The sequence below is a fragment of the Drosophila simulans genome, unplaced genomic scaffold (assembly GCF_016746395.2).
Source record: "Drosophila simulans strain w501 unplaced genomic scaffold, Prin_Dsim_3.1 Segkk35_quiver_pilon, whole genome shotgun sequence".
Taxonomy (NCBI): domain Eukaryota; kingdom Metazoa; phylum Arthropoda; class Insecta; order Diptera; family Drosophilidae; genus Drosophila; species Drosophila simulans.
In genome coordinates this window covers 55,001-76,094 of record NW_025416831.1, presented here as the reverse complement: position 1 = coordinate 76,094, position 21,094 = coordinate 55,001, and the positions used below count along the sequence as shown (strand labels likewise).

The window sequence follows — 21,094 nt, the reverse complement described above, 5'->3', positions numbered from 1 at the left end:
TATTATTAAGAATAATGTGCATTTTTTCCATATAAGGACATTGTAATCTATTAGCATATCCCAAATTTATCATAAAATATAACTTATAGTTTATTCCAATTAAATTGCTTGCATTTTAACACAGAATAAATGTTATTAATTTGATAAAGTGCTGATAGATTATATATATTACAGAGCGTTAATTTTTCGGAATTATATAATGGCATAATTATCATTGATTTTTGTGTTTATTATATGCTCTTGTATGATTAACAATGCGAAAGATTCAGGATACCTCGGACCCGTCTTGAACACGGACCAAGGAGTCTAACATATGTGCAAGTTATTGGGATGTAAACCTAATAGCGTAATTAACTTGACTAATAATGGGATTAGTTTTTTAGCTATTTATAGCTAATTAACACAATCCCGGGGCGTTCTATATAGTTATGTATAATGTATATTTATATATTTATGCCTCTAACTGGAACGTACCTGAGCATATATGCTGTGACCCGAAAGATGGTGAACTATACTTGATCAGGTTGAAGTCAGGGGAAACCCTGATGGAAGACCGAAACAGTTCTGACGTGCAAATCGATTGTCAGAATTGAGTATAGGGGCGAAAGACCAATCGAACGATCTAGTAGCTGGTTCCTTCCGAAGTTTCCCTCAGGATAGCTGGTGCATTTTAATATTATATAAAATAATCTTATCTGGTAAAGCGAATGATTAGAGGCCTTAGGGTCGAAACGATCTTAACCTATTCTCAAACTTTAAATGGGTAAGAACCTTAACTTTCTTGATATGAAGTTCAAGGTTATGATATAATGTGCCCAGTGGCCACTTTTGGTAAGCAGAACTGGCGCTGTGGGATGAACCAAACGTAATGTTACGGTGCCCAAATTAACAACTCATGCAGATACCATGAAAGGCGTTGGTTGCTTAAAACAGCAGGACGGTGATCATGGAAGTCGAAATCCGCTAAGGAGTGTGTAACAACTCACCTGCCGAAGCAACTAGCCCTTAAAATGGATGGCGCTTAAGTTGTATACCTATACATTACCGCTAAAGTAGATGATTTATATTACTTGTGATATAAATTTTGAAACTTTAGTGAGTAGGAAGGTACAATGGTATGCGTAGAAGTGTTTGGCGTAAGCCTGCATGGAGCTGCCATTGGTACAGATCTTGGTGGTAGTAGCAAATAATCGAATGAGACCTTGGAGGACTGAAGTGGAGAAGGGTTTCGTGTGAACAGTGGTTGATCACGAGTTAGTCGGTCCTAAGTTCAAGGCGAAAGCCGAAAATTTTCAAGTAAAACAAAAATGCCTAACTATATAAACAAAGCGAATATAATACACTTGAATAATTTTGAACGAAAGGGAATACGGTTTCCAATTCCGTAACCTGTTGAGTATCCGTTTGTTATTAAATATGGGCCTCGTGCTCATCCTGGCAACAGGAACGACCATAAAGAAGCCGTCGAGAGATATCGGAAGAGTTTTCTTTTCTGTTTATAGCCGTACTACCATGGAAGTCTTTCGCAGAGAGATATGGTAGATGGGCTAGAAGAGCATGACATATACTGTTGTGTCGATATTTTCTCCTCGGACCTTGAAAATTTATGGTGGGACACGCAAACTTCTCACAGGCCGTACCAATATCCGCAGCTGGTCTCCAAGGTGAAGAGTCTCTAGTCGATAGAATAATGTAGGTAAGGGAAGTCGGCAAATTAGATCCGTAACTTCGGGATAAGGATTGGCTCTGAAGATTGAGATAGTCGGGCTTGATTGGGAAACAATAACATGGTTTATGTGCTCGTTCTGGGTAAATAGAGTTTCTAGCATTTATGTTAGTTACTTGTTCCCCGGATAGTTTAGTTACGTAGCCAATTGTGGAACTTTCTTGCTAAAATTTTTAAGAATACTATTTGGGTTAAACCAATTAGTTCTTATCAATTATAACGATTATCAATTAACAATCAATTCAGAACTGGCACGGACTTGGGGAATCCGACTGTCTAATTAAAACAAAGCATTGTGATGGCCCTAGCGGGTGTTGACACAATGTGATTTCTGCCCAGTGCTCTGAATGTCAAAGTGAAGAAATTCAAGTAAGCGCGGGTAGCCAAATGCCTCGTCATCTAATTAGTGACGCGCATGAATGGATTAACGAGATTCCTACTGTCCCTATCTACTATCTAGCGAAACCACAGCCAAGGGAACGGGCTTGGAATAATTAGCGGGGAAAGAAGACCCTTTTGAGCTTGACTCTAATCTGGCAGTGTAAGGAGACATAAGAGGTGTAGAATAAGTGGGAGATATTAGACCTCGGTTTGGTATCGTCAATGAAATACCACTACTCTTATTGTTTCCTTACTTACTTGATTAAATGGAACGTGTATCATTTCCTAGCCATTATACGGATATATTTATTATATCTTATGGTATTGGGTTTTGATGCAAGCTTCTTGATCAAAGTATCACGAGTTTGTTATATAATCGCAAACAAATTCTTTAATAAAACGATGCATTTATGTATTTTTGATTTGAAAATTTGGTATAACTCCAATTACTCAGGTATGATCCAATTCAAGGACATTGCCAGGTAGGGAGTTTGACTGGGGCGGTACATCTCTCAAATAATAACGGAGGTGTCCCAAGGCCAGCTCAGTGCGGACAGAAACCACACATAGAGCAAAAGGGCAAATGCTGACTTGATCTCGGTGTTCAGTACACACAGGGACAGCAAAAGCTCGGCCTATCGATCCTTTTGGTTTAAAGAGTTTTTAACAAGAGGTGTCAGAAAAGTTACCATAGGGATAACTGGCTTGTGGCGGCCAAGCGTTCATAGCGACGTCGCTTTTTGATCCTTCGATGTCGGCTCTTCCTATCATTGTGAAGCAAAATTCACCAAGCGTTGGATTGTTCACCCATGCAAGGGAACGTGAGCTGGGTTTAGACCGTCGTGAGACAGGTTAGTTTTACCCTACTAATGACAAAACGTTGTTGCGACAGCATTCCTGCGTAGTACGAGAGGAACCGCAGGTACGGACCAATGGCACAATACTTGTTCGAGCGAACAGTGGTATGACGCTACGTCCGTTGGATTATGCCTGAACGCCTCTAAGGTCGTATCCGTGCTGGACTGCAATGATAAATAAGGGGCAATTTGCATTGTATGGCTTCTAAACCATTTAAAGTTTATAATTTATTTTATAAACGACAATGGATGTGATGCCAATGTAATTTGTAACATAGTAAATTAGGAGGATCTTCGATCACCTGATGCCGCGCTAGTTACATATAAAAGCATTATTTAATACAATGACAAAGCCTAGAATCAATTGTAAACGACTTTTGTAACAGGCAAGGTGTTGTAAGTGGTTGAGCAGCTGCCATACTGCGATCCACTGAAGCTTATCCTTTGCTTGATGATTCGATAAATAAATGATTTTTTCCTGTAGCCAAACACCTCGTCATCAATTTAGTGACGCATATGATATTGTCCCTATCATATAATTTGATATAAAGACTTTAAAGAATTGTATCAAGTTGCCAAACACCTCGTCATCAATTTAGTGACGCATATGATATTGTCCCTATCATATAATTAATATAAAGACTTTAATGAATTGTGTCAAGTTGCCAAACACCTCGTCATCAATTTAGTGACGCATATGATATTGTCCCTATCATATAATTTTTGATATAAAGACTTTAAAGAATTGTATCAAGTTGCCAAACACCTCGTCATCAATTTAGTGACGCATATGATATTGTCCATATCATATAATTAATATAAAGACTTTAATGAATTGTGTCAAGTTGCCAAACACCTCGTCATCAATTTAGTGACGCATATGATATTGTCCCTATCATATAATTAATATAAAGACTTTAATGAATTGTGTCAAGTTGCCAAACACCTCGTCATCAATTTAGTGACGCATATGATATTGTCCATATCATATAATTAATATAAAGACTTTAATGAATTGTGTCAAGTTGCCAAACACCTCGTCATCAATTTAGTGACGCATATGATATTGTCCCTATCATATAATTTTTGATATAAAGACTTTAAAGAATTGTATCAAGTTGCCAAACACCTCGTCATCAATTTAGTGACGCATATGATATTGTCCATATCATATAATTAATATAAAGACTTTAATGAATTGTGTCAAGTTGCCAAACACCTCGTCATCAATTTAGTGACGCATATGATATTGTCCCTATCATATAATTAATATAAAGACTTTAATGAATTGTGTCAAGTTGCCAAACACCTCGTCATCAATTTAGTGACGCATATGATATTGTCCCTATCATATAATTAATATAAAGACTTTAATGAATTGTGTCAAGTTGCCAAACACCTCGTCATCAATTTAGTGACGCATATGATATTGTCCCTATCATATAATTAATATAAAGACTTTAATGAATTGTGTCAAGTTGCCAAACACCTCGTCATCAATTTAGTGACGCATATGATATTGTCCCTATCATATAATTAATATAAAAACTTTTAATGAATTGTGTCAAGTTGCCAAACACCTCGTCATCAATTTAGTGACGCATATGATATTGTCCCTATCATATAATTTTTGATATAAAGACTTTAAAGAATTGTATCAAGTTGCCAAACACCTCGTCATCAACTACTATATTATGGTTGCGCCGACCTCTCATATTGTATTCTCTTATGTGTTCATAGGATTTTGGCAATTATATACGAGTAAATTAAATAATATACTTATGAAAATGATTAATTTTATATGTATAAGGGAAAAAATGCTGAAATATTCCCATATTATCTTAGTATTATAGAGGAAAGACCGTTGCCGACCTCTCATATTGTTCAAAACTTATGTATTCATATGATTTTGGCAATTAAATGAGTAAATTAAATAATATACATATGAAAATGATTAATTATTATATGTATAAGGGAAAAAATGCTGAAATATTCCCACATTCTCTCAGTATTATAGAGAAAAGCCATTATAGTGAGAGGGTATAGTAGTGTAAACGACCGGAATTACGACAGAGGGTTCAAAAACTACTATAGGTATAGGCAGTGGTTGCCGACCTCTCATATTGTTCAAAACTTATGTATTCATATGATTTTGGCAATTATATGAGTAAATTAAATAATATACATATGAAAATGATTAATTATATATGTATAAGGGAAAAAATGCTGAAATATTCCCACATTCTCTCAGTATTATAGAGAAAAGCCATTATAGTGAGAGGGTATAGTAGTGTAAACGACCGGAATTACGACAGAGGGTTCAAAAACTACTATAGGTAGGCAGTGGTTGCCGACCTCTCATATTGTTCAAAACTTATGTATTCATATGATTTTGGCAATTATATGAGTAAATTAAATAATATACATATGAAAATGATTAATTATTATATGTATAAGGGAAAAAATGCTGAAATATTCCACATTCTCTCAGTATTATAGAGAAAAGCCATTATAGTGAGAGGGTATAGTAGTGTAAACGACCGGAATTACGACAGAGGGTTCAAAAACTACTATAGGTAGGCAGTGGTTGCCGACCTCTCATATTGTTCAAAACTTATGTATTCATATGATTTTGGGAATTATATGAGTAAATTAAATAATATACATATGAAAATGATTAATTATTATATGTATAAGGGAAAAAATGCTGAAATATTCCCACATTCTCTCAGTATTATAGAGAAAAGCCATTATAGTGAGAGGGTATAGTAGTGTAAACGACCGGAATTACGACAGAGGGTTCAAAAACTACTATAGGTAGGCAGTGGTTGCCGACCTCTCATATTGTTCAAAACTTATGAATTCATATGATTTTGGGAATTATATGAGTAAATTAAATAATATACATATGAAAATGATTAATTATTATATGTATAAGGAAAAAAATGCTGAAATATTCCCACATTCTCTTAGTATTATAGAGAAAAGCCATTATAGGGAGAGGGTATAGTAGTGTAAACGACCGGAATTACGACAGAGGGTTCAAAAACTACTATAGGTAGGCAGTGGTTGCCGACCTCTCATATTGTTCAAAACTTATGTATTCATATGATTTTGGCAATAATATGAGTAAATTAAATAATAAACATATGAAAATTAATATGTATTATATGTATAAAGAAAAAAATAATCATATTATATATGAATAATGGAAAAAAAAATGAAATGTTCATATAATCTCTTAATATATAAGAGAATAGCCCGTATGTTGGGTGGCAAACGGAATTGAAAATACCCGCTTTGACGACAGCGGGTTCAAAAACTACTATAGGTAGGCAGTGGTTGCCGACCTCCCGCATTATTCGAAATATTTATTTCGGATTATGTTTATATTGGTTACATACAATAAAGTATATTATTATCCGTACAAATTTGTTTCTCAGTTCTATAGAACACGGGACTTGGCTCCGCGGATAATAGGAATATACGCTTTTTAGATAATATCGTTGAAACAAAAGTCAAGTTTCTATTATATATAGAATAACAAATCGTTTCCATATATTATCGTTAATTTTTGGAGGCAGGCAAATATTTATTTATTACCTGCCGTATAGTTGGATTATTATATCGTTACGGTATAATACAAATATGGATTCTTATGAAAGAAATATAAAATTATATATTAAATGTGGAAATATTATCATATGCGCTTGGTTTTATGTTATATATTACCAGAGAGATATATGAAAAGAGATAAATTTTAAATTTATCTTCAAAATGCAAATGATTTAACTTAATATTTATATTGGTTAAACAAAAATTGTACATGTGTGGATACAATAATTATGTATGTTGGAAATAAAATGATATTTTATAATGAAATATGTATATATAAAAAGATAAAATTATAGAAACATATATATTACAATAATTATATGAAATTCTTGTTATATTGGTAAAACAAGTATGAATTAAAAATGAAATTATGGATTACGAATGCTATATAAAAATGGCCGTAATCGAATGGATATTTTACTTATAAATATATATTTAAAATTTTACCCAAAGGCGAAATATTGAATTTTATTCAATATAATAAAAATCATGGAATAATATAAAGTGAAAAATCTATATATCTATTATATTGCTTATTTCGATTCAAAAAATATGAATGGAATATGAAGGAAAAACATTATTCTGGTTGATCCTGCCAGTAGTTATATGCTTGTCTCAAAGATTAAGCCATGCATGTCTAAGTACACACGAATTAAAAGTGAAACCGCAAAAGGCTCATTATATCAGTTATGGTTCCTTAGATCGTTAACAGTTACTTGGATAACTGTGGTAATTCTAGAGCTAATACATGCAATTAAAACATGAACCTTATGGGACATGTGCTTTTATTAGGCTAAAACCAAGCGATCGCAAGATCGTTATATTGGTTGAACTCTAGATAACATGCAGATCGTATGGTCTTGTACCGACGACAGATCTTTCAAATGTCTGCCCTATCAACTTTTGATGGTAGTATCTAGGACTACCATGGTTGCAACGGGTAACGGGGAATCAGGGTTCGATTCCGGAGAGGGAGCCTGAGAAACGGCTACCACATCTAAGGAAGGCAGCAGGCGCGTAAATTACCCACTCCCAGCTCGGGGAGGTAGTGACGAAAAATAACAATACAGGACTCATATCCGAGGCCCTGTAATTGGAATGAGTACACTTTAAATCCTTTAACAAGGACCAATTGGAGGGCAAGTCTGGTGCCAGCAGCCGCGGTAATTCCAGCTCCAATAGCGTATATTAAAGTTGTTGCGGTTAAAACGTTCGTAGTTGAACTTGTGCTTCATACGGGTAGTACAACTTACAATTGTGGTTAGTACTATACCTTTATGTATGTAAGCGTATTACCGGTGGAGTTCTTATATGTGATTAAATACTTGTATTTTTTCATATGTTCCTCCTATTTAAAAACCTGCACTAGTGCTCTTAAACGAGTGTTATTGTGGGCCGGTACTATTACTTTGAACAAATTAGAGTGCTTAAAGCAGGCTTCAAATGCCTGAATATTCTGTGCATGGGATAATGAAATAAGACCTCTGTTCTGCTTTCATTGGTTTTCAGATCAAGAGGTAATGATTAATAGAAGCAGTTTGGGGGCATTAGTATTACGACGCGAGAGGTGAAATTCTTGGACCGTCGTAAGACTAACTTAAGCGAAAGCATTTGCCAAAGATGTTTTCATTAATCAAGAACGAAAGTTAGAGGTTCGAAGGCGATCAGATACCGCCCTAGTTCTAACCATAAACGATGCCAGCTAGCAATTGGGTGTAGCTACTTTTATGGCTCTCTCAGTCGCTTCCCGGGAAACCAAAGCTTTTGGGCTCCGGGGGAAGTATGGTTGCAAAGCTGAAACTTAAAGGAATTGACGGAAGGGCACCACCAGGAGTGGAGCCTGCGGCTTAATTTGACTCAACACGGGAAAACTTACCAGGTCCGAACATAAGTGTGTAAGACAGATTGATAGCTCTTTCTCGAATCTATGGGTGGTGGTGCATGGCCGTTCTTAGTTCGTGGAGTGATTTGTCTGGTTAATTCCGATAACGAACGAGACTCAAATATATTAAATAGATATCTTCAGGATTATGGTGCTGAAGCTTATGTAGCCTTCATTCATGGTGGCAGTAAAATGTTTATTGTGTTTGAATGTGTTTATGTAAGTGGAGCCGTACCTGTTGGTTTGTCCCATTATAAGGACACTAGCTTCTTAAATGGACAAATTGCGTCTAGCAATAATGAGATTGAGCAATAACAGGTCTGTGATGCCCTTAGATGTCCTGGGCTGCACGCGCGCTACAATGAAAGTATCAACGTGTATTTCCTAGACCGAGAGGTCCGGGTAAACCGCTGAACCACTTTCATGCTTGGGATTGTGAACTGAAACTGTTCACATGAACTTGGAATTCCCAGTAAGTGTGAGTCATTAACTCGCATTGATTACGTCCCTGCCCTTTGTACACACCGCCCGTCGCTACTACCGATTGAATTATTTAGTGAGGTCTCCGGACGTGATCACTGTGACGCCTTGCGTGTTACGGTTGTTTCGCAAAAGTTGACCGAACTTGATTATTTAGAGGAAGTAAAAGTCGTAACAAGGTTTCCGTAGGTGAACCTGCGGAAGGATCATTATTGTATAATATCCTTACCGTTAATAAACATTTGTTATAATACAAATAAATACAATTTACCAAAATAAAAATATTACAAAATGATTCTACGGAATCAAAAGTTAAAGTGAAAATAAAATGTAGATGGCTTTTATTTTATTTATATGTGGGGCTTGGCAACCTCATAAAAAGACTTTAACATTATTAATGTTGTTGTGCGTATTTGTGGCAGTACTTACTACAACAACGGCGTTTCCTATAAAAACAAATTCTCGAAAATGGAAATCGAAGAAACTAAACTAAATTCGAAAGTGGAAGTCGAATTAAAATTAAAATAATTTTGAATGTGGTAATCGAAATAAGTTTGTGTGTATATGGACCATAATATACACGCGTTGCGAATATGTATTGTTCATCTATGTTATGAGCATACGTTGGCTAATGCAACAACCTAAAATATACAATGTTTGTACCTGTCATCCATCAGGTTAATGTTTTATATAAATTTTGCAGTATGTGTCACCCAAAATAGCAAACCATAACCAGATTATTATGATACATAATGCTTATATGAAACTAAGACATTTCGCAACATTTATTTTAGGTATAAAAATAAATTTATTGAAGGAATTGATATATGCCAGTAAAATGGTGTATTTTTAATTTCTTTCAATAAAAACAATATTGACATTATATAAAAATGAATTATAAAACTCTAAGCGGTGGATCACTCGGCTCATGGGTCGATGAAGAACGCAGCAAACTGTGCGTCATCGTGTGAACTGCAGGACACATGAACATCGACATTTTGAACGCATATCGCAGTCCATGCTGTTATGTACTTTAATTAATTTTATAGTGCTGCTTGGACTACATATGGTTGAGGGTTGTAAGACTATGCTAATTAAGTTGTTTATAAATTTTTTATAAGCATATGGTATATTATTGGATTAAATAATGATTTTATTCATAATATTAAAAAAGAAATGAAAAACATTATCTCACATTTGAATGTGAAAAACGAAGAGAAATATTTTCTTTTTCAATCAAATAATACTGAGAAATGTCTAGCATAAAAAATTGAAATATTTTTCATCTAGAATTGTCTCTTATTAATGATTCGAAAAAAAAAAAACTTGGTTATGTTATTATTCTTCGTTGGTTCGTTAAATGGATAAAAAATAACTTTGCTTACAAGAACTATTGGAACTATTTATAACGAATTTAATTGATTGTTTTATCATTTATATATAAAGAATTTATGGCAAAATATAGTTATATATACAACCTCAACTCATATGGGACTACCCCCTGAATTTAAGCATATTAATTAGGGGAGGAAAAGAAACTAACAAGGATTTTCTTAGTAGCGGCGAGCGAAAAGAAAACAGTTCAGCACTAAGTCACTTTGTCTATATGGCAAATGTGAGATGCAGTGTATGGAGCGTCAATATTCTAGTATGAGAAATTAATGATTTAAGTCCTTCTTAAATGAGGCCATTTACCCATAGAGGGTGCCAGGCCCGTATAACGTTAATGATTACTAGATGATGTTTCCAAAGAGTCGTGTTGCTTGATAGTGCAGCACTAAGTGGGTGGTAAACTCCATCTAAAACTAAATATAACCATGAGACCGATAGTAAACAAGTACCGTGAGGGAAAGTTGAAAAGAACTCTGAATAGAGAGTTAAACAGTACGTGAAACTGCTTAGAGGTTAAGCCCGATGAACCTGAATATCCGTTATGGAAAATTCATCATTAAAATTGTAATATTTAAATAATATTATTAAGAATAATGTGCATTTTTTCCATATAAGGACATTGTAATCTATTAGCATATCCCAAATTTATCATAAAATATAACTTATAGTTTATTCCAATTAAATTGCTTGCATTTTAACACAGAATAAATGTTATTAATTTGATAAAGTGCTGATAGATTTATATTATTACAGAGCGTTAATTTTTCGGAATTATATAATGGCATAATTATCATTGATTTTTGTGTTTATTATATGCTCTTGTATGATTAACAATGCGAAAGATTCAGGATACCTTCGGGACCCGTCTTGAAACACGGACCAAGGAGTCTAACATATGTGCAAGTTATTGGGATGTAAACCTAATAGCGTAATTAACTTGACTAATAATGGGATTAGTTTTTTAGCTATTTATAGCTAATTAACACAATCCCGGGGCGTTCTATATAGTTATGTATAATGTATATTTATATTATTTATGCCTCTAACTGGAACGTACCTTGAGCATATATGCTGTGACCCGAAAGATGGTGAACTATACTTGATCAGGTTGAAGTCAGGGGAAACCCTGATGGAAGACCGAAACAGTTCTGACGTGCAAATCGATTGTCAGAATTGAGTATAGGGGCGAAAGACCAATCGAACCATCTAGTAGCTGGTTCCTTCCGAAGTTTCCCTCAGGATAGCTGGTGCATTTTAATATTATATAAAATAATCTTATCTGGTAAAGCGAATGATTAGAGGCCTTAGGGTCGAAACGATCTTAACCTATTCTCAAACTTTAAATGGGTAAGAACCTTAACTTTCTTGATATGAAGTTCAAGGTTATGATATAATGTGCCCAGTGGGCCACTTTTGGTAAGCAGAACTGGCGCTGGGGATGAACCAAACGTAATGTTACGGTGCCCAAATTAACAACTCATGCAGATACCATGAAAGGCGTTGGTTGCTTAAAACAGCAGGACGGTGATCATGGAAGTCGAAATCCGCTAAGGAGTGTGTAACAACTCACCTGCCGAAGCAACTAGCCCTTAAAATGGATGGCGCTTAAGTTGTATACCTATACATTACCGCTAAAGTAGATGATTTATATTACTTGTGATATAAATTTTGAAACTTTAGTGAGTAGGAAGGTACAATGGTATGCGTAGAAGTGTTTGGCGTAAGCCTGCATGGAGCTGCCATTGGTACAGATCTTGGTGGTAGTAGCAAATAATCGAATGAGACCTTGGAGGACTGAAGTGGAGAAGGGTTTCGTGTGAACAGTGGTTGATCACGAGTTAGTCGGTCCTAAGTTCAAGGCGAAAGCCGAAAATTTTCAAGTAAAACAAAAATGCCTAACTATATAAACAAAGCGAATATAATACACTTGAATAATTTTGAACGAAAGGGAATACGGTTCCAATTCCGTAACCTGTTGAGTATCCGTTTGTTATTAAATATGGGCCTCGTGCTCATCCTGGCAACAGGAACGACCATAAAGAAGCCGTCGAGAGATATCGGAAGAGTTTTCTTTTCTGTTTTATAGCCGTACTACCATGGAAGTCTTTCGCAGAGAGATATGGTAGATGGGCTAGAAGAGCATGACATATACTGTTGTGTCGATATTTTCTCCTCGGACCTTGAAAATTTATGGTGGGGACACGCAAACTTCTCAACAGGCCGTACCAATATCCGCAGCTGGTCTCCAAGGTGAAGAGTCTCTAGTCGATAGAATAATGTAGGTAAGGGAAGTCGGCAAATTAGATCCGTAACTTCGGGATAAGGATTGGCTCTGAAGATTGAGATAGTCGGGCTTGATTGGGAAACAATAACATGGTTTATGTGCTCGTTCTGGGTAAATAGAGTTTCTAGCATTTATGTTAGTTACTTGTTCCCCGGATAGTTTAGTTACGTAGCCAATTGTGGAACTTTCTTGCTAAAATTTTTAAGAATACTATTTGGGTTAAACCAATTAGTTCTTATCAATTATAACGATTATCAATTAACAATCAATTCAGAACTGGCACGGACTTGGGGAATCCGACTGTCTAATTAAAACAAAGCATTGTGATGGCCCTAGCGGGTGTTGACACAATGTGATTTCTGCCCAGTGCTCTGAATGTCAAAGTGAAGAAATTCAAGTAAGCGCGGGTCAACGGCGGGAGTAACTATGACTCTCTTAATCTAAATAGCCCACCAAGTAACAACATCAGAAACAACTCCAATCACTCCCTTCGAACAGTCGAACAGGGAAATTTTGCGGACACTGCGTGGGTATAGCCCCGTAGAATGCCATTCCAAATGGAGAGCCCAAGAGCTACAAACGATCATTGACAGGGCAGAGCTCGAGGGAAAGGAAACCACTCTCCAATGCTTATCGCTATATCTCCTGGGAATTTTTCCGGCACAGGGTGTACGACACACGCTGACGAGACCTCCTCGGAGACCTCGGAATAGGAGAGAAAGCAGAAGGCAGCAGTATGCTGTCGTCCAGCGTAACTGGGATAAGCATAAAGGAAGATGCATCAAGTCCTTGCTAAATGGAACTGATGAGTCGGTAATGCCAAGCCAAGAAGTAATGGTTCCCTACTGGAGAGAAGTAATGACTCAGCCTAGCCCAAGCTCTTGCAGTGGAGAAGTGATACAAATGGATCACTCGCTTGAGAGGGCTTGGTCTGCTATTACGGAGCATGACCTTCGGGCGTCAAGAATCTCATTATCTCATCTCCGGGCCTGACGGGATAACTCCAAAATCTGCCAGGGAGGTGCCGTCAGGTATTATGTTGCGAATAATGAACCTAATTCTATGGTGCGGTAATCTACCACACTCTATCCGACTGGCCAGAACCGTCTTCATCCCGAAAACGGTGACGGCGAAGCGACCGCAAGACTTTCGTCCAATATCGGTGCCTTCAGTCCTGGTAAGACAGCTAAATGCCATATTGGCAACCCGGTTGAACTCATCAATCAATTGGGACCCGCGCCAGCGGGCTTCTTACCTACCGACGGATGTGCCGATAATGCGACGATAGTTGACTTAGTCTTGAGGCATAGCCATAAGCACTTTAGATCTTGCTACATAGCTAATTTAGATGTAAGCAAGGCATTCGATTCTTTATCGCATGCATCTATATATGACACCTTACGTGCTTATGGTGCGCCAAAGGGCTTCGTTGACTACGTACAGAATACGTACGAGGGTGGCGGTACCAGTCTCAATGGGGACGGTTGGAGTTCAGAGGAATTCGTCCCTGCTAGAGGAGTGAAGCAGGGTGACCCTTTGTCTCCTATTCTATTTAACTTGGTAATGGACAGGTTACTTAGAAACCTACCCAGCGAAATTGGTGCCAAAGTCGGAAATGCCATTACTAACGCGGCCGCGTTTGCAGATGATTTGGTACTATTTGCTGAAACTCGAATGGGACTTCAAGTATTGTTGGACAGAACGTTGGATTTTCTATCTCTCGTCGGCCTTAAACTTAATGCCGACAAATGTTTTACCGTTGGCATTAAGGGCCAGCCGAAACAGAAGTGTACCGTGCTAGAGGCACAGAGCTTTTACGTAGGCTCGAGAGAGATTCCATCATTGAAGCGAACGAACGAGTGGAAGTACTTAGGCATCAACTTCACTGCAACTGGGAGGGTTCGATGCAATCCGGCCGAGGACATTGGTCCAAAGCTACAAAGATTGACAAAGGCCCCCCTCAAACCACAACAGAGGATGTTCGCCCTTAGGACTGTCCTTATCCCACAGCTCTATCACAAGTTAGCCCTTGGGAGTGTGGCGATAGGCGTCCTACGAAAAACTGACAAATTAATAAGATACTATGTGCGAAGATGGCTAAATCTTCCGCTGGATATGCCGATAGCATTCATTCATGCACCCCCAAAAAGTGGAGGTCTCGGAATTCCATCACTTAGATGGGTAGCTCCAATGTTAAGGCTAAGACGATTGAGTAATATTAAATGGCCTCACCTCACGCAAAACGAGGTAGCCAGCTCTTTCCTCGAAGCCGAAAAACAACGGGCCCGAGATAGATTATTAGCTGAACAAAATGAATTGTTATCGCGTCCGGCAATAGAAAAATATTGGGCGAACAAATTGTACCTCTCAGTTGATGGCAGCGGACTCCGTGAAGCGGGCCATTGGGGACCGCAACACGGGTGGGTTAATCAACCCACGCGTTTACTAACAGGAAAGGAATATATAGACGGTATTCGTCTGCGGATAAATGCCCTACCCACGAAGTCTCGTACTACAAGGGGAAGGCACGAATTGGAACGACAGTGTCGTGCAGGATGTGACGCTCCCGAAACAACAAACCACATAATGCAAAAATGTTATCGATCGCATGGGAGGCGCGTAGCTAGACACAACTGCGTAGTAAATCGAATCAAGCGGGGACTTGAGGAGAGAGGCTGCGTGGTCATTGTTGAACCAAGTCTGCAGTGCGAATCCGGCCTTAATAAACCGGACCTGGTGGCACTACGACAAGATCACATTGATGTGATCGACATACAAATTGTGACAGACGGACACTCTATGGATGATGCACACCAGCGCAAAATCAATAGATACGACAGACCGGACATACGAACTGAATTGCGTCGCAGATTCGAAGCCGCAGGTGACATTGAATTCCATTCTGCCACCCTGAACTGGAGGGGGATCTGGAGTGGTCAATCCGTTAAAAGATTGATAGCAAAGGGTCTCCTCAGCAAATATGATAGTCATATCATTAGCGTCCAGGTTATGAGAGGCAGTCTCGGTTGTTTTAAACAGTTCATGTACCTGAGCGGGTTTTCCCGAGATTGGACTTAGCTAAAACGTTTGGTTCAAAACATTTGCTTGCTGTCTTGGCATAACATCAATAAAGGCATAAACATCGCAAAACAATGGTTATATATAAATGGCTATGAGGATGGTTTTAGTACGTAGGCGTTGCGGAACTTCGGTTCAGATAGAGCAATGAATCGTGCATGCTAGGAAAACTGACCACACGCAGTGTTGGCAGCCCTAGTATCTTTCGATAGATTTCCATACCTCCGCGATCAAAAAAAAAAAAAAAAAAAAAAAAAATAGCCAAATGCCTCGTCATCTAATTAGTGACGCGCATGAATGGATTAACGAGATTCCTACTGTCCCTATCTACTATCTAGCGAAACCACAGCCAAGGGAACGGGCTTGGAATAATTAGCGGGGAAAGAAGACCCTTTTGAGCTTGACTCTAATCTGGCAGTGTAAGGAGACATAAGAGGTGTAGAATAAGTGGGAGATATTAGACCTCGGTTTGGTATCGTCAATGAAATACCACTACTCTTATTGTTTCCTTACTTACTTGATTAAATGGAACGTGTATCATTTCCTAGCCATTATACGGATATATTTATTATATCTTATGGTATTGGGTTTTGATGCAAGCTTCTTGATCAAAGTATCACGAGTTTGTTATATAATCGCAAACAAATTCTTTAATAAAACGATGCATTTATGTATTTTTGATTTGAAAATTTGGTATAACTCCAATTACTCAGGTATGATCCAATTCAAGGACATTGCCAGGTAGGGAGTTTGACTGGGGCGGTACATCTCTCAAATAATAACGGAGGTGTCCCAAGGCCAGCTCAGTGCGGACAGAAACCACACATAGAGCAAAAGGGCAAATGCTGACTTGATCTCGGTGTTCAGTACACACAGGGACAGCAAAAGCTCGGCCTATCGATCCTTTTGGTTTAAAGAGTTTTTAACAAGAGGTGTCAGAAAAGTTACCATAGGGATAACTGGCTTGTGGCGGCCAAGCGTTCATAGCGACGTCGCTTTTTGATCCTTCGATGTCGGCTCTTCCTATCATTGTGAAGCAAAATTCACCAAGCGTTGGATTGTTCACCCATGCAAGGGAACGTGAGCTGGGTTTAGACCGTCGTGAGACAGGTTAGTTTTACCCTACTAATGACAAAACGTTGTTGCGACAGCATTCCTGCGTAGTACGAGAGGAACCGCAGGTACGGACCAATGGCACAATACTTGTTCGAGCGAACAGTGGTATGACGCTACGTCCGTTGGATTATGCCTGAACGCCTCTAAGGTCGTATCCGTGCTGGACTGCAATGATAAATAAGGGGCAATTTGCATTGTATGGCTTCTAAACCATTTAAAGTTTATAATTTATTTTATAAACGACAATGGATGTGATGCCAATGTAATTTGTAACATAGTAAATTAGGAGGATCTTCGATCACCTGATGCCGCGCTAGTTACATATAAAAGCATTATTTAATACAATGACAAAGCCTAGAATCAATTGTAAACGACTTTTGTAACAGGCAAGGTGTTGTAAGTGGTTGAGCAGCTGCCATACTGCGATCCACTGAAGCTTATCCTTTGCTTGATGATTCGATAAATAAATGATTTTTTCCTGTAGCCAAACACCTCGTCATCAATTTAGTGACGCATATGATATTGTCCCTATCATATAATTAATATAAAGACTTTAATGAATTGTGTCAAGTTGCCAAACACCTCGTCATCAATTTAGTGACGCATATGATATTGTCCCTATCATATAATTAATATAAAGATTTAATGAATTGTGTCAAGTTGCCAAACACCTCGTCATCAATTTAGTGACGCATATGATATTGTCCCTATCATATAATTTTTGATATAAAGACTTTAAAGAATTGTATCAAGTTGCCAAACACCTCGTCATCAATTTAGTGACGCATATGATATTGTCCATATCATATAATTAATATAAAGACTTTAATGAATTGTGTCAAGTTGCCAAACACCTCGTCATCAATTTAGTGACGCATATGATATTGTCCCTATCATATAATTTTTGATATAAAGACTTTAAAGAATTGTATCAAGTTGCCAAACACCTCGTCATCAATTTAGTGACGCATATGATATTGTCCATATCATATAATTAATATAAAGACTTTAATGAATTGTGTCAAGTTGCCAAACACCTCGTCATCAATTTAGTGACACATATGATATTGTCCCTATCATATAATTAATATAAAGACTTTAATGAATTGTGTCAAGTTGCCAAACACCTCGTCATCAATTTAGTGACGCATATGATATTGTCCATATCATATAATTAATATAAAGACTTTAATGAATTGTGTCAAGTTGCCAAACACCTCGTCATCAATTTAGTGACGCATATGATATTGTCCCTATCATATAATTTTTGATATAAAGACTTTAAAGAATTGTATCAAGTTGCCAAACACCTCGTCATCAATTTAGTGACGCATATGATATTGTCCATATCATATAATTAATATAAAGACTTTAATGAATTGTGTCAAGTTGCCAAACACCTCGTCATCAATTTAGTGACGCATATGATATTGTCCCTATCATATAATTAATATAAAGACTTTAATGAATTGTGTCAAGTTGCCAAACACCTCGTCATCAATTTAGTGACGCATATGATATTGTCCCTATCATATAATTAATATAAAGACTTTAATGAATTGTGTCAAGTTGCCAAACACCTCGTCATCAATTTAGTGACGCATATGATATTGTCCCTATCATATAATTAATATAAAGACTTTAATGAATTGTGTCAAGTTGCCAAACACCTCGTCATCAATTTAGTGACGCATATGATATTGTCCCTATCATATAATTAATATAAAAACTTTTAATGAATTGTGTCAAGTTGCCAAACACCTCGTCATCAATTTAGTGACGCATATGATATTGTCCCTATCATATAATTTTTGATATAAAGACTTTAAAGAATTGTATCAAGTTGCCAAACACCTCGTCATCAACTACTATATTATGGTTGCGCCGACCTCTCATATTGTATTCTCTTATGTGTTCATAGGATTTTGGCAATTATATACGAGTAAATTAAATAATATACTTATGAAAATGATTAATTTTATATGTATAAGGGAAAAAATGCTGAAATATTCCCATATTATCTTAGTATTATAGAGGAAAGACCGTTGCCGACCTCTCATATTGTTCAAAACTTATGTATTCATATGATTTTGGCAATTAAATGAGTAAATTAAATAATATACATATGAAAATGATTAATTATTATATGTATAAGGGAAAAAATGCTGAAATATTCCCACATTCTCTCAGTATTATAGAGAAAAGCCATTATAGTGAGAGGGTATAGTAGTGTAAACGACCGGAATTACGACAGAGGGTTCAAAAACTACTATAGGTAAGGCAGTGGTTGCCGACCTCTCATATTGTTTAAAACTTATGTATTCATATGATTTTGGCAATTATATGAGTAAATTAAATAATATACATATGAAAATGATTAATTATTATATGTATAAGGCAGTGGTTGCCGACCTCTCATATTGTTCAAAACTTATGTATTCATATGATTTTGGCAATTATATGAGTAAATTAAATAATATACATATGAAAATGATTAATTATTATATGTATAAGGGAAAAAATGCTGAAATATTCCCACATTCTCTCAGTATTATAGAGAAAAGCCATTATAGTGAGAGGGTATAGTAGTGTAAACGACCGGAATTACGACAGAGGGTTCAAAAACTACTATAGGTAGGCAGTGGTTGCCGACCTCTCATATTGTTCAAAACTTATGTATTCATATGATTTTGGCAATTATATGAGTAAATTAAATAATATACATATGAAAATGATTAATTATTATATGTATAAGGGAAAAAATGCTGAAATATTCCCACATTCTCTCAGTATTATAGAGAAAAGCCATTATAGTGAGAGGGTATAGTAGTGTAAACGACCGGAATTACGACAGAGGGTTCAAAAACTACTATAGGTAGGCAGTGGTTGCCGACCTCTCATATTGTTCAAAACTTATGTATTCATATGATTTTGGGAATTATATGAGTAAATTAAATAATATACATATGAAAATGATTAATTATTATATGTATAAGGGAAAAAATGCTGAAATATTCCCACATTCTCTCAGTATTATAGAGAAAAGCCATTATAGTGAGAGGGTATAGTAGTGTAAACGACCGGAATTACGACAGAGGGTTCAAAAACTACTATAGGTAGGCAGTGGTTGCCGACCTCTCATATTGTTCAAAACTTATGAATTCATATGATTTTGGGAATTATATGAGTAAATTAAATAATATACATATGAAAATGATTAATTATTATATGTATAAGGAAAAAAATGCTGAAATATTCCCACATTCTCTTAGTATTATAGAGAAAAGCCATTATAGGGAGAGGGTATAGTAGTGTAAACGACCGGAATTACGACAGAGGGTTCAAAAACTACTATAGGTAGGCAGTGGTTGCCGACCTCTCATATTGTTCAAAACTTATGTATTCATATGATTTTGGCAATAATATGAGTAAATTAAATAATAAACATATGAAAATTAATATGTATTATATGTATAAAGAAAAAAATAATCATATTATATATGAATAATGGAAAAAAAAATGAAATGTTCATATAATCTCTTAATATATAAGAGAATAGCCCGTATGTTGGGTGGCAAACGGAATTGAAAATACCCGCTTTGACGACAGCGGGTTCAAAAACTACTATAGGTAGGCAGTGGTTGCCGACCTCCCGCATTATTCGAAATATTTATTTCGGATTATGTTTATATTGGTTACATACAATAAAGTATATTATTATCCGTACAAATTTGTTTCTCAGTTCTATAGAACACGGGACTTGGCTCCGCGGATAATAGGAATATACGCTTTTTAGATAATATCGTTGAAACAAAAGTCAAGTTTCTATTATATATAGAATAACAAATCGTTTCCATATATTATCGTTAATTTTTGGAGGCAGGCAAATATTTATTTATTACCTGCCGTATAGTTGGATTATTATATCGTTACGGTATAATACAAATATGGATTCTTATGAAAGAAATATAAAATTATATATTAAATGTGGAAATATTATCATATGCGCTTGGTTTTATGTTATATATTACCAGAGAGATATATGAAAAGAGATAAATTTTAAATTTATCTTCAAAATGCAAATGATTTAACTTAATATTTATATTGGTTAAACAAAAATTGTACATGTGTGGATACAATAATTATGTATGTTGGAAATAAAATGATATTTTATAATGAAATATGTATATATAAAAAGATAAAATTATAGAAACATATATATTACAATAATTATATGAAATTCTTGTTATATTGGTAAAACAAGTATGAATTAAAAATGAAAT

At 36.2% G+C, this 21,094-nt stretch overlaps 2 non-coding genes and 2 pseudogenes across 2 annotated transcripts; all 4 read left to right on the top strand.

The window, feature by feature from the left end:
* On the top strand, nucleotides 1–3,424 carry LOC120285511 (annotated as a pseudogene; the record flags this gene model as incomplete).
* Nucleotides 3,425–7,158: 3,734 nt separating this feature from the next.
* LOC120285507 lies at nucleotides 7,159–9,153 on the top strand. The gene has a single exon (XR_005544802.1). It is a non-coding gene; the product is annotated as a small subunit ribosomal RNA (ribosomal RNA).
* A 689-nt stretch (nucleotides 9,154–9,842) lies between these two features.
* Nucleotides 9,843–10,021, top strand: LOC120285515. Its single transcript, XR_005544805.1, has one exon. It is a non-coding gene; the product is annotated as a 5.8S ribosomal RNA (ribosomal RNA).
* A 394-nt stretch (nucleotides 10,022–10,415) lies between these two features.
* On the top strand, nucleotides 10,416–17,271 carry LOC120285509 (annotated as a pseudogene).
* Nucleotides 17,272–21,094: the final 3,823 nt, after the last annotated feature.